Here is a 16,864-nt window from a genome sequence, read left to right as displayed (position 1 = left end):
CCACGGCCCTTCCTCTAGGCTTTCAAGCCCTTGTACATATTCAGGTGTTTTACCTGGGAAGGGTGGGAACAGTTCAGCAGCAGCTGGCCTGGGGCTCAGCTCACGTTTACGCACAGATGCCTCGGCACAGTCCCCCAGCTTTGCAATGAGGACGCTCCTTGTGTGGGGGGTGGGGTGCTGGCTGTATGGGAGATGGTTCCCCACCTCTGACCAATTTCACAATTGTTTACCGCTGGAGCAAGTGTCCAGATAGGGTTTTCCTCTGTATAAATGGTGGGTTCAGGTTTTTTTTTTCTTTTATGTTTCAAGTTAGATTTTATTCCTCTTTTATGTATTTATAGATATAAGCATGGAAATAATTCATTCCTATAAATACATCTGTGAGACGGGAAGAACTTTTTTCTCTTTTATTTTTAAATTTTATTGTTTAGAATTTTGAAATTAATTAATTTATTTTTTTATACAGCAGGTTATTATTAGTTATGTATTTTATGCATATAAATGTATACAGGTCAATCCCAATCTCCCAACTCATCCCACCACCACCACCCCATGGCTTCCCACACTTGGTGTCCATACGTTTGTTCCCTACCTCTGTGTCTCTATTTCTTCGCTGCAAACCAGTTCATCTGTACCATTTTTTAGGTTCCACATATATGCCTTAATATTCAGTATTTGGTTTCCTCTTTCTGACTTCATTTTGTATGACAGTCTCTTGATCCATCGATGTCTCTACAAATGACCCAGTTTCATTCCTTTTTATGGCCGAGTAATAATTCATTTTATATATGTACCACATCTTTATCCATTCATCTGTCTGTGGTCATTTAGGTTGCTTCCATTACCTGGCTATTGTAAATAGTGCTGCAATGAACATTGTGGTGAATGTGCCTTTTTGATTTACGGTTTTCTCTGGGTATATGCCCAGAAGTGGGATTGCTGGATCAGATGGTAATTCTATTTCTAGTTTTTTTAAGGAAACTCCATACCGTTCTCCATAGTGACTGTATCAATTTACATTCCCACCAATAGTGGAAGAGGGCTCCTTTTGTCCACACCCTCCCCAGAATTTGTTGTTTGTAGATTTTCTGATGATGCCGATTCTAACGGGTGTGAGGTGATACCTCATTGTAGTTTTGATTTTCATTTCTCTAATAATTAGTGCTGTTGAGCAGCTTTTCATGTGCGTCTTGGCCATCTCTGTGTCTCCTTTGAAGAAACGTCTCTTTAGATCTTCTGCCCATTTTTGTATTGGGTTGTTTGTTTTTTTAATATTAAGCTGCATGAGCTGTTTATATATATTGGAGATTAAACCTCTGTCCATTGATTCGTTTGCAACGATTTTTGCCCATTCTGAGGGATGCCTTTTTCCATTCCCGTTTTTTTTTTAACAAAAAAGGAAAGAAAGGAAAAGAAGCAGAACACTAATGTGCGTAAAATATGCCTTTTGAAACGGTCGTTTTGAAATATGGACGTCCTTTGAATTTTTTGGTCGATATGTGACCCCAGCATTTGTTTTCAGGGCAGGTGTCATTTACAGGCCTGCAATGATTTTGAATATCAACTAACCATTAGCGCTGGGATTAAAGCTGCTGTTGTGTGAAACGGCCACCAGGTGGCAGCAGTTCACCCTTACCAAATCTGGTTACTAGGGCAAGAGAGCCTCAGTGGAAGTGGTGTTCTAGATTGGAATTTAGAATGGAATGTGCCAGGAGAAAGCCCCTCAAGTTTGTCTCACTACTTCTTGTTCGTGTTTTTAATTTAATTTTTTTTATTTTTTATTACAGCAAGTTTGATTACAATGTTTGGCTTGTTGTAGGTGTGGAAGATGTGGTTCTTTTACACATATACAGATGTCTGTTCTTCCTGGGATCCTTTTCCCATGTACGTTATGACAGAATGTTGAGTAGTCCTCTCTTGGTATTCTGTAGGTCTTTGGTGATTATATATGTCACCTGTGTTTGTATATGTCTGTTATCCCCGATATCGTAATGAAACCAATCCTCACACCTTTCCATTCTTGAACCATAAGTTTGTTTAATGAATCTGTGATTGCCCTTCTCCATGGAAATATCTGCCCTGGTATCCATTTTTAGGTAACACCTATAAGTGATATGATATGGTATGTGTCTTTCACTTTCTGACTTACTACAAGTCACGTGATTACTTCTAGACTCATTTACGGTGCTGCAAATGGCATTTTGTCCTTTTTTTCCTTGGCTTCTCTTCTGCCTTAGCGAGGTCCATTTTCAACAATGTGATTCACTGAGGGTTGTGGATTAGCTGACCTGGGCAGCCATACCCTACCGGCCCGCCCTCCCCAGGTGTGCCTCGTTGAGGTCAATATAAACAGCGCTCCAGGCAGCAATAGCCCCTGAAGCTGTGCCTGACTCCATATTCTCTGCCCCGTCAACAGTCTCGGGGCTCTGCTGGTGGGTGGGAGTGAGGGGCCACAGCTTTGTGGGTGGCCCGGTGTGAGTGGGGCTCTGCTGGCCTTTCTGCAGGAGTTGCCAGGCTGACACCTGTAAAGAAGAGGATGTGTCACCCATACCTTCCGCTGGAATTTCTCTCCGGACAGAGGTGAGGAAGGAAAAATGCAGTGGGGGCCAGGACAGGAGGGGTATATCAGGCAGGGCAATTGAAAGCTTCCGGAAGAGCGCCCGGGGCCAGGACCACCCTGGCTGGCCCGCAGGCACCAAGTTGGCCTGCGTGCTGTCGCTGGTGTGGCTCCATGGCCCTTCCTCTAGGCCTCAAGCCCTTGTACATATTCAGGTGTTTTACCTGGGAAGGGTGGGAACAGTTCAGCAGCAGCTGGCCTGGGGCTCAGCTCACGTTTACGCACAGATGCCTCGGCACAGTCCCCCAGCTTTGCAATGAGGACGCTCCTTGTGTGGGGGGTGGGGTGCTGGCTGTATGGGAGATGGTTCCCCACCTCTGACCAATTTCACAATTGTTTACCGCTGGAGCAAGTGTCCAGATAGGGTTTTCCTCTGTATAAATGGTGGGTTCAGGTTTTTTTTTTCTTTTATGTTTCAAGTTAGATTTTATTCCTCTTTTATGTATTTATAGATATAAGCATGGAAATAATTCATTCCTATAAATACATCTGTGAGACGGGAAGAACTTTTTTCTCTTTTATTTTTAAATTTTATTGTTTAGAATTTTGAAATTAATTAATTTATTTTTTTATACAGCACGTTATTATTAGTTATGTATTTTATGCATATAAATGTATACAGGTCAATCCCAATCTCCCAACTCATCCCACCACCACCACCCCATGGCTTCCCACACTTGGTGTCCATACGTTTGTTCCCTACCTCTGTGTCTCTATTTCTTCGCTGCAAACCAGTTCATCTGTACCATTTTATAGGTTCCACATATATGCCTTAATATTCAGTATTTGGTTTCCTCTTTCTGACTTCATTCTGTATGACAGTCTCTTGATCCATCGATGTCTCTACAAATGACCCAGTTTCATTCCTTTTTATGGCCGAGTAATAATTCATTTTATATATGTACCACATCTTTATCCATTCATCTGTCTGTGGGCATTTAGGTTGCTTCCATTACCTGGCTATTGTAAATAGTGCTGCAATGAACATTGTGGTGAATGTGCCTTTTTGATTTACGGTTTTCTCTGGGTATATGCCCAGAAGTGGGATTGCTGGATCAGATGGTAATTCTATTTCTAGTTTTTTTAAGGAAACTCCATACTGTTCTCCATAGTGACTGTATCAATTTACATTCCCACCAATAGTGGAAGAGGGCTCCTTTTGTCCACACCCTCCCCAGAATTTGTTGTTTGTAGATTTTCTGATGATGCCGATTCTAACGGGTGTGAGGTGATACCTCATTGTAGTTTTGATTTTCATTTCTCTAATAATTAGTGCTGTTGAGCAGCTTTTCATGTGCGTCTTGGCCATCTCTGTGTCTCCTTTGAAGAAACGTCTCTTTAGATCTTCTGCCCATTTTTGTATTGGGTTGTTTTTTTTTTTAATATTAAGCTGCATGAGCTGTTTATATATATTGGAGATTAAACCTCTGTCCATTGATTCGTTTGCAACGATTTTTGCCCATTCTGAGGGATGCCTTTTTCCATTCCCGTTTTTTTTTTAACAAAAAAGGAAAGAAAGGAAAAGAAGCAGAACACTAATGTGCGTAAAATATGCCTTTTGAAATGGTCGTTTTGAAATATGGACGTCCTTTGAATTTTTTGGTCGATATGTGACCCCAGCATTTGTTTTCAGGGCAGGTGTCATTTACAGGCCTGCAATGATTTTGAATATCAACTAACCATTAGCGCTGGGATTAAAGCTGCTGTTGTGTGAAACGGCCACCAGGTGGCAGCAGTTCACCCTTACCAAATCTGGTTACTAGGGCAAGAGAGCCTCAGTGGAAGTGGTGTTCTAGATTGGAATTTAGAATGGAATGTGCCAGGAGAAAGCCCCTCAAGTTTGTCTCACTACTTCTTGTTCGTGTTTTTAATTTAATTTTTTTTATTTTTTATTACAGCAAGTTTGATTACAATGTTTGGCTTGTTGTAGGTGTGGAAGATGTGGTTCTTTTACACATATACAGATGTCTGTTCTTCCTGGGATCCTTTTCCCATGTACGTTATGACAGAATGTTGAGTAGTCCTCTCTTGGTATTCTGTAGGTCTTTGGTGATTATATATGTCACCTGTGTTTGTATATGTCTGTTATCCCCGATATCGTAATGAAACCAATCCTCACACCTTTCCATTCGTGAACCATAAGTTTGTTTAATGAATCTGTGATTGCCCTTCTCCATGGAAATATCTGCCCTGGTATCCATTTTTAGGTAACACCTATAAGTGATATGATATGGTATGTGTCTTTCACTTTCTGACTTACTACAAGTCACGTGATTACTTCTAGACTCATTTACGGTGCTGCAAATGGCATTTTGTCCTTTTTTTCCTTGGCTTCTCTTCTGCCTTAGCGAGGTCCATTTTCAACAATGTGATTCACTGAGGGTTGTGGATTAGCTGACCTGGGCAGCCATACCCTACCGGCCCGCCCTCCCCAGGTGTGCCTCGTTGAGGTCAATATAAACAGCGCTCCAGGCAGCAATAGCCCCTGAAGCTGTGCCTGACTCCATATTCTCTGCCCCGTCAACAGTCTCGGGGCTCTGCTGGTGGGTGGGATTGAGGGGCCACAGCTTTGTGGGTGGCCCGGTGTGAGTGGGGCTCTGCTGGCCTTTCTGCAGGAGTTGCCAGGCTGACACCTGTAAAGAAGAGGATGTGTCACCCATACCTTCCGCTGGAATTTCTCTCTGGACAGAGGTGAGGAAGGAAAAAAGCAGTGGGGGCCAGGACAGGAGGGGTATATCAGGCAGGGCAATGGAAAGCTTCCGGAAGAGCGCCCGGGGCCAGGACCACCCTGGCTGGCCTGCAGGCACCAAGTTGGCCTGCGTGCTGTCGCTGGTGTGGCTCCACGGCCCTTCCTCTAGGCTTTCAAGCCCTTGTACATATTCAGGTGTTTTACCTGGGAAGGGTGGGAACAGTTCAGCAGCAGCTGGCCTGGGGCTCAGCTCACGTTTACGCACAGATGCCTCGGCACAGTCCCCCAGCTTTGCAATGAGGACGCTCCTTGTGTGGGGGGTGGGGTGCTGGCTGTATGGGAGATGGTTCCCCACCTCTGACCAATTTCACAATTGTTTACCGCTGGAGCAAGTGTCCAGATAGGGTTTTCCTCTGTATAAATGGTGGGTTCAGGTTTTTTTTTTCTTTTATGTTTCAAGTTAGATTTTATTCCTCTTTTATGTATTTATAGATATAAGCATGGAAATAATTCATTCCTATAAATACATCTGTGAGACGGGAAGAACTTTTTTCTCTTTTATTTTTAAATTTTATTGTTTAGAATTTTGAAATTAATTAATTTATTTTTTTATACAGCAGGTTATTATTAGTTATGTATTTTATGCATATAAATGTATACAGGTCAATCCCAATCTCCCAACTCATCCCACCACCACCACCCCATGGCTTCCCACACTTGGTGTCCATACGTTTGTTCCCTACCTCTGTGTCTCTATTTCTTCGCTGCAAACCAGTTCATCTGTACCATTTTTTAGGTTCCACATATATGCCTTAATATTCAGTATTTGGTTTCCTCTTTCTGACTTCATTTTGTATGACAGTCTCTTGATCCATCGATGTCTCTACAAATGACCCAGTTTCATTCCTTTTTATGGCCGAGTAATAATTCATTTTATATATGTACCACATCTTTATCCATTCATCTGTCTGTGGTCATTTAGGTTGCTTCCATTACCTGGCTATTGTAAATAGTGCTGCAATGAACATTGTGGTGAATGTGCCTTTTTGATTTACGGTTTTCTCTGGGTATATGCCCAGAAGTGGGATTGCTGGATCAGATGGTAATTCTATTTCTAGTTTTTTTAAGGAAACTCCATACCGTTCTCCATAGTGACTGTATCAATTTACATTCCCACCAATAGTGGAAGAGGGCTCCTTTTGTCCACACCCTCCCCAGAATTTGTTGTTTGTAGATTTTCTGATGATGCCGATTCTAACGGGTGTGAGGTGATACCTCATTGTAGTTTTGATTTTCATTTCTCTAATAATTAGTGCTGTTGAGCAGCTTTTCATGTGCGTCTTGGCCATCTCTGTGTCTCCTTTGAAGAAACGTCTCTTTAGATCTTCTGCCCATTTTTGTATTGGGTTGTTTGTTTTTTTAATATTAAGCTGCATGAGCTGTTTATATATATTGGAGATTAAACCTCTGTCCATTGATTCGTTTGCAACGATTTTTGCCCATTCTGAGGGATGCCTTTTTCCATTCCCGTTTTTTTTTTAACAAAAAAGGAAAGAAAGGAAAAGAAGCAGAACACTAATGTGCGTAAAATATGCCTTTTGAAACGGTCGTTTTGAAATATGGACGTCCTTTGAATTTTTTGGTCGATATGTGACCCCAGCATTTGTTTTCAGGGCAGGTGTCATTTACAGGCCTGCAATGATTTTGAATATCAACTAACCATTAGCGCTGGGATTAAAGCTGCTGTTGTGTGAAACGGCCACCAGGTGGCAGCAGTTCACCCTTACCAAATCTGGTTACTAGGGCAAGAGAGCCTCAGTGGAAGTGGTGTTCTAGATTGGAATTTAGAATGGAATGTGCCAGGAGAAAGCCCCTCAAGTTTGTCTCACTACTTCTTGTTCGTGTTTTTAATTTAATTTTTTTTATTTTTTATTACAGCAAGTTTGATTACAATGTTTGGCTTGTTGTAGGTGTGGAAGATGTGGTTCTTTTACACATATACAGATGTCTGTTCTTCCTGGGATCCTTTTCCCATGTACGTTATGACAGAATGTTGAGTAGTCCTCTCTTGGTATTCTGTAGGTCTTTGGTGATTATATATGTCACCTGTGTTTGTATATGTCTGTTATCCCCGATATCGTAATGAAACCAATCCTCACACCTTTCCATTCTTGAACCATAAGTTTGTTTAATGAATCTGTGATTGCCCTTCTCCATGGAAATATCTGCCCTGGTATCCATTTTTAGGTAACACCTATAAGTGATATGATATGGTATGTGTCTTTCACTTTCTGACTTACTACAAGTCACGTGATTACTTCTAGACTCATTTACGGTGCTGCAAATGGCATTTTGTCCTTTTTTTCCTTGGCTTCTCTTCTGCCTTAGCGAGGTCCATTTTCAACAATGTGATTCACTGAGGGTTGTGGATTAGCTGACCTGGGCAGCCATACCCTACCGGCCCGCCCTCCCCAGGTGTGCCTCGTTGAGGTCAATATAAACAGCGCTCCAGGCAGCAATAGCCCCTGAAGCTGTGCCTGACTCCATATTCTCTGCCCCGTCAACAGTCTCGGGGCTCTGCTGGTGGGTGGGAGTGAGGGGCCACAGCTTTGTGGGTGGCCCGGTGTGAGTGGGGCTCTGCTGGCCTTTCTGCAGGAGTTGCCAGGCTGACACCTGTAAAGAAGAGGATGTGTCACCCATACCTTCCGCTGGAATTTCTCTCCGGACAGAGGTGAGGAAGGAAAAATGCAGTGGGGGCCAGGACAGGAGGGGTATATCAGGCAGGGCAATTGAAAGCTTCCGGAAGAGCGCCCGGGGCCAGGACCACCCTGGCTGGCCCGCAGGCACCAAGTTGGCCTGCGTGCTGTCGCTGGTGTGGCTCCATGGCCCTTCCTCTAGGCCTCAAGCCCTTGTACATATTCAGGTGTTTTACCTGGGAAGGGTGGGAACAGTTCAGCAGCAGCTGGCCTGGGGCTCAGCTCACGTTTACGCACAGATGCCTCGGCACAGTCCCCCAGCTTTGCAATGAGGACGCTCCTTGTGTGGGGGGTGGGGTGCTGGCTGTATGGGAGATGGTTCCCCACCTCTGACCAATTTCACAATTGTTTACCGCTGGAGCAAGTGTCCAGATAGGGTTTTCCTCTGTATAAATGGTGGGTTCAGGTTTTTTTTTTCTTTTATGTTTCAAGTTAGATTTTATTCCTCTTTTATGTATTTATAGATATAAGCATGGAAATAATTCATTCCTATAAATACATCTGTGAGACGGGAAGAACTTTTTTCTCTTTTATTTTTAAATTTTATTGTTTAGAATTTTGAAATTAATTAATTTATTTTTTTATACAGCACGTTATTATTAGTTATGTATTTTATGCATATAAATGTATACAGGTCAATCCCAATCTCCCAACTCATCCCACCACCACCACCCCATGGCTTCCCACACTTGGTGTCCATACGTTTGTTCCCTACCTCTGTGTCTCTATTTCTTCGCTGCAAACCAGTTCATCTGTACCATTTTATAGGTTCCACATATATGCCTTAATATTCAGTATTTGGTTTCCTCTTTCTGACTTCATTCTGTATGACAGTCTCTTGATCCATCGATGTCTCTACAAATGACCCAGTTTCATTCCTTTTTATGGCCGAGTAATAATTCATTTTATATATGTACCACATCTTTATCCATTCATCTGTCTGTGGGCATTTAGGTTGCTTCCATTACCTGGCTATTGTAAATAGTGCTGCAATGAACATTGTGGTGAATGTGCCTTTTTGATTTACGGTTTTCTCTGGGTATATGCCCAGAAGTGGGATTGCTGGATCAGATGGTAATTCTATTTCTAGTTTTTTTAAGGAAACTCCATACTGTTCTCCATAGTGACTGTATCAATTTACATTCCCACCAATAGTGGAAGAGGGCTCCTTTTGTCCACACCCTCCCCAGAATTGGTTGTTTGTAGATTTTCTGATGATGCCGATTCTAACGGGTGTGAGGTGATACCTCATTGTAGTTTTGATTTGCATTTCTCTAATAATTAGTGCTGTTGAGCAGCTTTTCATGTGCGTCTTGGCCACCTCTGTGTCTCCTTTGAAGAAACGTCTCTTTAGATCTTCTGCCCATTTTTGTATTGGGTTGTTTGTTTTTTTAATATTAAGCTGCATGAGCTGTTTATATATATTGGAGATTAAACCTCTGTCCATTGATTCGTTTGCAACGATTTTTGCCCATTCTGAGGGATGCCTTTTTCCATTCCCGTTTTTTTTTTTAACAAAAAAGGAAAGAAAGGAAAAGAAGCAGAACACTAATGTGCGTAAAATATGCCTTTTGAAACGGTCGTTTTGAAATATGGACGTCCTTTGAATTTTTTGGTCGATATGTGACCCCAGCATTTGTTTTCAGGGCAGGTGTCATTTACAGGCCTGCAATGATTTTGAATATCAACTAACCATTAGCGCTGGGATTAAAGCTGCTGTTGTGTGAAACGGCCACCAGGTGGCAGCAGTTCACCCTTATCAAATCTGGTTACTAGGGCAAGAGAGCCTCAGTGGAAGTGGTGTTCTAGATTGGAATTTAGAATGGAATGTGCCAGGAGAAAGCCCCTCAAGTTTGTCTCACTACTTCTTGTTCGTGTTTTTAATTTAATTTTTTTTATTTTTTATTACAGCAAGTTTGATTACAATGTTTGGCTTGTTGTAGGTGTGGAAGATGTGGTTCTTTTACACATATACAGATGTCTGTTCTTCCTGGGATCCTTTTCCCATGTACGTTATGACAGAATGTTGAGTAGTCCTCTCTTGGTATTCTGTAGGTCTTTGGTGATTATATATGTCACCTGTGTTTGTATATGTCTGTTATCCCCGATATCGTAATGAAACCAATCCTCACACCTTTCCATTCGTGAACCATAAGTTTGTTTAATGAATCTGTGATTGCCCTTCTCCATGGAAATATCTGCCCTGGTATCCATTTTTAGGTAACACCTATAAGTGATATGATATGGTATGTGTCTTTCACTTTCTGACTTACTACAAGTCACGTGATTACTTCTAGACTCATTTACGGTGCTGCAAATGGCATTTTGTCCTTTTTTTCCTTGGCTTCTCTTCTGCCTTAGCGAGGTCCATTTTCAACAATGTGATTCACTGAGGGTTGTGGATTAGCTGACCTGGGCAGCCATACCCTACCGGCCCGCCCTCCCCAGGTGTGCCTCGTTGAGGTCAATATAAACAGCGCTCCAGGCAGCAATAGCCCCTGAAGCTGTGCCTGACTCCATATTCTCTGCCCCGTCAACAGTCTCGGGGCTCTGCTGGTGGGTGGGAGTGAGGGGCCACAGCTTTGTGGGTGGCCCGGTGTGAGTGGGGCTCTGCTGGCCTTTCTGCAGGAGTTGCCAGGCTGACACCTGTAAAGAAGAGGATGTGTCACCCATACCTTCCGCTGGAATTTCTCTCCGGACAGAGGTGAGGAAGGAAAAAAGCAGTGGGGGCCAGGACAGGAGGGGTATATCAGGCAGGGCAATGGAAAGCTTCCGGAAGAGCGCCCGGGGCCAGGACCACCCTGGCTGGCCTGCAGGCACCAAGTTGGCCTGCGTGCTGTCGCTGGTGTGGCTCCACGGCCCTTCCTCTAGGCTTTCAAGCCCTTGTACATATTCAGGTGTTTTACCTGGGAAGGGTGGGAACAGTTCAGCAGCAGCTGGCCTGGGGCTCAGCTCACGTTTACGCACAGATGCCTCGGCACAGTCCCCCAGCTTTGCAATGAGGACGCTCCTTGTGTGGGGGGTGGGGTGCTGGCTGTATGGGAGATGGTTCCCCACCTCTGACCAATTTCACAATTGTTTACCGCTGGAGCAAGTGTCCAGATAGGGTTTTCCTCTGTATAAATGGTGGGTTCAGGTTTTTTTTTTCTTTTATGTTTCAAGTTAGATTTTATTCCTCTTTTATGTATTTATAGATATAAGCATGGAAATAATTCATTCCTATAAATACATCTGTGAGACGGGAAGAACTTTTTTCTCTTTTATTTTTAAATTTTATTGTTTAGAATTTTGAAATTAATTAATTTATTTTTTTATACAGCAGGTTATTATTAGTTATGTATTTTATGCATATAAATGTATACAGGTCAATCCCAATCTCCCAACTCATCCCACCACCACCACCCCATGGCTTCCCACACTTGGTGTCCATACGTTTGTTCCCTACCTCTGTGTCTCTATTTCTTCGCTGCAAACCAGTTCATCTGTACCATTTTTTAGGTTCCACATATATGCCTTAATATTCAGTATTTGGTTTCCTCTTTCTGACTTCATTCTGTATGACAGTCTCTTGATCCATCGATGTCTCTACAAATGACCCAGTTTCATTCCTTTTTATGGCCGAGTAATATTTCATTTTATATATGTACCACATCTTTATCCATTCATCTGTCTGTGGGCATTTAGGTTGCTTCCATTACCTGGCTATTGTAAATAGTGCTGCAATGAACATTGTGGTGAATGTGCCTTTTTGATTTACGGTTTTCTCTGGGTATATGCCCAGAAGTGGGATTGCTGGATCAGATGGTAATTCTATTTCTAGTTTTTTTAAGGAAACTCCATACCGTTTTCCATAGTGACTGTATCAATTTACATTCCCACCAATAGTAGAAGAGGGCTCCTTTTGTCCACACCCTCCCCAGAATTTGTTGTTTGTAGATTTTCTGATGATGCCGATTCTAACGGGTGTGAGGTGATACCTCATTGTAGTTTTGATTTGCATTTCTCTAATAATTAGTGCTGTTGAGCAGCTTTTCATGTGCGTCTTGGCCATCTCTGTGTCTCCTTTGAAGAAACGTCTCTTTAGATCTTCTGCCCATTTTTGTATTGGGTTGTTTGTTTTTTTAATATTAAGCTGCATGAGCTGTTTATATATATTGGAGATTAAACCTCTGTCCATTGATTCGTTTGCAACGATTTTTGCCCATTCTGAGGGATGCCTTTTTCCATTCCCGTTTTTTTTTAACAAAAAAGGAAAGAAAGGAAAAGAAGCAGAACACTAATGTGCGTAAAATATGCCTTTTGAAACGGTCGTTTTGAAATATGGACGTCCTTTGAATTTTTTGGTCGATATGTGACCCCAGGATTTGTTTTCAGGGCAGGTGTCATTTACAGGCCTGCAATGATTTTGAATATCAACTAACCATTAGCGCTGGGATTAAAGCTGCTGTTGTGTGAAACGGCCACCAGGTGGCAGCAGTTCACCCTTACCAAATCTGGTTACTAGGGCAAGAGAGCCTCAGTGGAAGTGGTGTTCTAGATTGGAGTTTAGAATGGAATGTGCCAGGAGAAAGCCCCTCAAATTTGTCTCACTACTTCTTGTTCGTGTTTTTAATTTAATTTTTTTTATTTTTTATTACAGCAAGTTTGATTACAATGTTTGGCTTGTTGTAGGTGTGGAAGATGTGGTTCTTTTACACATATACAGATGTCTGTTCTTCCTGGGATCCTTTTCCCATGTACGTTATGACAGAATGTTGAGTAGTCCTCTCTTGGTATTCTGTAGGTCTTTGGTGATTATATATGTCACCTGTGTTTGTATATGTCTGTTATCCCCGATATCGTAATGAAACCAATCCTCACACCTTTCCATTCGTGAACCATAAGTTTGTTTAATGAATCTGTGATTGCCCTTCTCCATGGAAATATCTGCCCTGGTATCCATTTTTAGGTAACACCTATAAGTGATATGATATGGTATGTGTCTTTCACTTTCTGACTTACTACAAGTCACGTGATTACTTCTAGACTCATTTACGGTGCTGCAAATGGCATTTTGTCCTTTTTTTCCTTGGCTTCTCTTCTGCCTTAGCGAGGTCCATTTTCAACAATGTGATTCACTGAGGGTTGTGGATTAGCTGACCTGGGCAGCCATACCCTACCGGCCCGCCCTCCCCAGGTGTGCCTCGTTGAGGTCAATATAAACAGCGCTCCAGGCAGCAATAGCCCCTGAAGCTGTGCCTGACTCCATATTCTCTGCCCCGTCAACAGTCTCGGGGCTCTGCTGGTGGGTGGGAGTGAGGGGCCACAGCTTTGTGGGTGGCCCGGTGTGAGTGGGGCTCTGCTGGCCTTTCTGCAGGAGTTGCCAGGCTGACACCTGTAAAGAAGAGGATGTGTCACCCATACCTTCCGCTGGAATTTCTCTCCGGACAGAGGTGAGGAAGGAAAAAAGCAGTGGGGGCCAGGACAGGAGGGGTATCTCAGGCAGGGCAATGGAAAGCTTCCGGAAGAGCGCCCGGGGCCAGGACCACCCTGGCTGGCCTGCAGGCACCAAGTTGGCCTGCGTGCTGTCGCTGGTGTGGCTCCACGGCCCTTCCTCTAGGCTTTCAAGCCCTTGTACATATTCAGGTGTTTTACCTGGGAAGGGTGGGAACAGTTCAACAGCAGCTGGCCTGGGGCTCAGCTCACGTTTACGCACAGATGCCTCGGCACAGTCCCCCAGCTTTGCAATGAGGACGCTCCTTGTGTGGGGGGTGGGGTGCTGGCTGTATGGGAGATGGTTCCCCACCTCTGACCAATTTCACAATTGTTTACCGCTGGAGCAAGTGTCCAGATAGGGTTTTCCTCTGTATAAATGGTGGGTTCAGGTTTTTTTTTTCTTTTATGTTTCAAGTTAGATATTATTCCTCTTTTATGTATTTATAGATATAAGTATTGAAATAATTCATTCCTGTAAATACATCTGTGTGACAGAAGAACTTTTTTCTGTTTTATTGTTAAATTCTATTTTTTTTAAATTTTGAAAGATAATTTTATTTATGTTTTTATACAGCAGGTTTTTATTAATTATGCATTTTATGCATATACATGTATACAGGTCAATCCCAATCTCCCAACTCATCCCACCACCACCACCCCATGGCTTCCCACACTTGGTGTCCATACGTTTGTTCTCTACCTCTGTGTCTCTATTTCTTCGCTGCAAACCAGTTCATCTGTACCATTTTTTTAGGTTGCACATATATGCATTAATATACAATATTTGTTTTCCGCTTTCTGACTTACTTCATTCTGTATGACAGTCTCTCGATCCATCGATGTCTCTACAAATGACCCAGTTTCATTCCTTTTTATGGCCGAGTAATATTCCATTTTATATATGTACCACATCTTTATCCATTCATCTGTCTGTGGGCATTTAGGTTGCTTCCATTACCTGGCTATTGTAAATAGTGCTGCAATGAACATTGTGGTGAATGTGCCTTTTAGATTTACAGTTTTCTCTGGGTATATGCCCAGAAGTGGGATTGCTGGATCAGATGGTAATTCTATTTCTAGTTTTCTTAAGGAAACTCCATACTGTTCTCCATAGTGACTGTATCAATTTACATTCCCACCAATAGTGGAAGAGGGCTCCTTTTGTCCACACCCTCCACAGAATTGGTTGTTTGTAGATTTTCTGATGATGCCGATTCTAACGGGTGTGAGGTGATACCTCATTGTAGTTTTGATTTTCATTTCTCTAATAATTAGTGCTGTTGAGCAGCTTTTCATGTGCGTCTTGGCCATCTCTGTGTCTCCTTTGAAGAAACGTCTCTTTAGATCTTCTGCCCATTTTTGTATTGGATTGTTTGTTTTTTTAATATTAAGCTGCATGAGCTGTTTATATATATTGGAGATTAAACCTCTGTCCATTGATTCGTTTGCAGTGATTTTCGCCCATTCTGAGGGATGCCTTCTTCCATTCCCTTTTTTTTAACAAAAAAGGAAAGAAAGGAAAAGAAGCAGAACACTAATGTGCGTAAAATATGCCTTTTGAAATGGTCGTTTTGAAATATGGACGTCCTTTGAATTTCTTGGTCGATATGTGACCCCAGGATTTGTTTTCAGGCCAGGTGTCATTTACAGGCCTGCAATGATTTTGAATATCAACTGACCATTAGTGCTGGGATTAAAGCTGCTGTTGTGTGAAACGGCCACAAGGTGGCAGCAGTTCTCCCTTACCAAATCTGGTTACTAGGGCAAGAGAGCCTCAGTGGAAGTGGTGTTCTAGATTGGAATTTAGAATGGAATGTGCCAGGAGAAAGCCCCTCAATTTTGTCTCACTACTTTTTGTTCGTGTTTTTAATTTAATTTTTTATTTTTTATTACAGCAAGTTTGATTACAATGTTTGGCTTGTTGTAGGTGTGGAAAATGTGGTTCTTTTACACATATACAGATGTCTGTTCTTCCTGGGATCCTTTTCCCATGTACGTTATGACAGAATGTTGAGTAGTCCTCTCTTGGTATTCTGTAGGTCTTTGGTGATTATATATGTCACCTGTGTTTGTATATGTGTGTTAACCCCGATATCGTAATGAAACCAATCCTCACACCTTTCCATTGGTGAACGATAAGTTTTTTAATGAATCTGTGATTGCCCTTCTCCGTGGAAATATCTGCCCTGGTATCCATTTTTAGGTAACACCTATAAGTGATATGATATGATATGTGTCTTTCACTTTCTGACTTACTACAATTCACGTGATTACTTCTAGACTCATCTACGGTGCTGCAAATGGTACCGTGTCCTTTTTTCCCATGGCTTCTCTTCTGCTTTAGCGAGGTCCATTTTCACCAATGTGATTCCCTGAGGGTTGTGGATTAGCTGACCTGGGCAGCCTTACCCTGCCGGCCCCCCCTCCCCTGGTGTGCCTCGTCAGCCTATATGCTGACACACCGGTCAGTGCCAGCGTATGGGCCAGGAGTAGGCTATGGCTTGGGGGTAAGCTGTAGGGCTGGTGGTGGGTTTCCGTTCAGGACTAGGGTTAGGGTTAGGGAACGGCAAGGCTTAGGGCACAGGTGAGGGTACGGAAACGTGTGAGGGTCCGGCTACGTGCTGACGCACGGGTCAGTGCCAGCGTATGGGCCAGGAGTAGGCTACGGCGTAGGGTAAGGTGTAGGGCTGGTGGTGGTTTTCCGTGACGGGCTAGGGTTAGGGTTAGGGAACGGCAAGTCTTAGGGCACAGGTGATGGTACGGATATGTGGGAGGGTCAGGCTACGTGCTGACGCACGGCTCAGTGCCAGCGTACGGGCCAGGAGTAGGCTACAGCATAGGGTAGAGTGTAGGGCTTGTGGTGGGATTCCGTACGGGGCTAGGGTTAGGATTAGGGAACGGCAAGGCTTAGGGCACAGGTGAGGGGAGAGTAACATGGGAGGGTCAGGCTATGTGCTGAAGCACAGGTCAGTGCCCGCGTACGGGCCAGGAGTAGGCTATGGCGTAGGGTAAGGTGTAGGGCTGGTGTTGGGTTTCCGTTCCGGGCTAGGTTTAGTGTTAGGGAACGGCAAGGCTTAGGGCACAGGTGAGGGTACAGAAACGTGTGAAGGTCATTGTACGTGTTGACGCACGGGTCAGTGCCAGCGTACGGGCCAGGAGTAGGCTACGGCATAGGGTAAGGTGTAGGGCTGGTGGTGGGTTTCCGTTCAGGGTTAGGGTTAGGGTGAGGGTACCCCAAGGCTTAGGGCACAGGTGAGTGTACGGAAACGTGGGATGGTCAGGCAACGTGCTGACGCACGGGTCAGTGCCAGCGTACGGGCCAGGAGT

The sequence above is a fragment of the Mesoplodon mirus genome (assembly GCF_964341445.2).
Source record: "Mesoplodon mirus genome assembly, contig: SUPER_7_unloc_1, whole genome shotgun sequence".
Lineage (NCBI taxonomy): Eukaryota > Metazoa > Chordata > Mammalia > Artiodactyla > Ziphiidae > Mesoplodon > Mesoplodon mirus.
Note: the sequence above shows the minus strand (reverse complement) of the source record.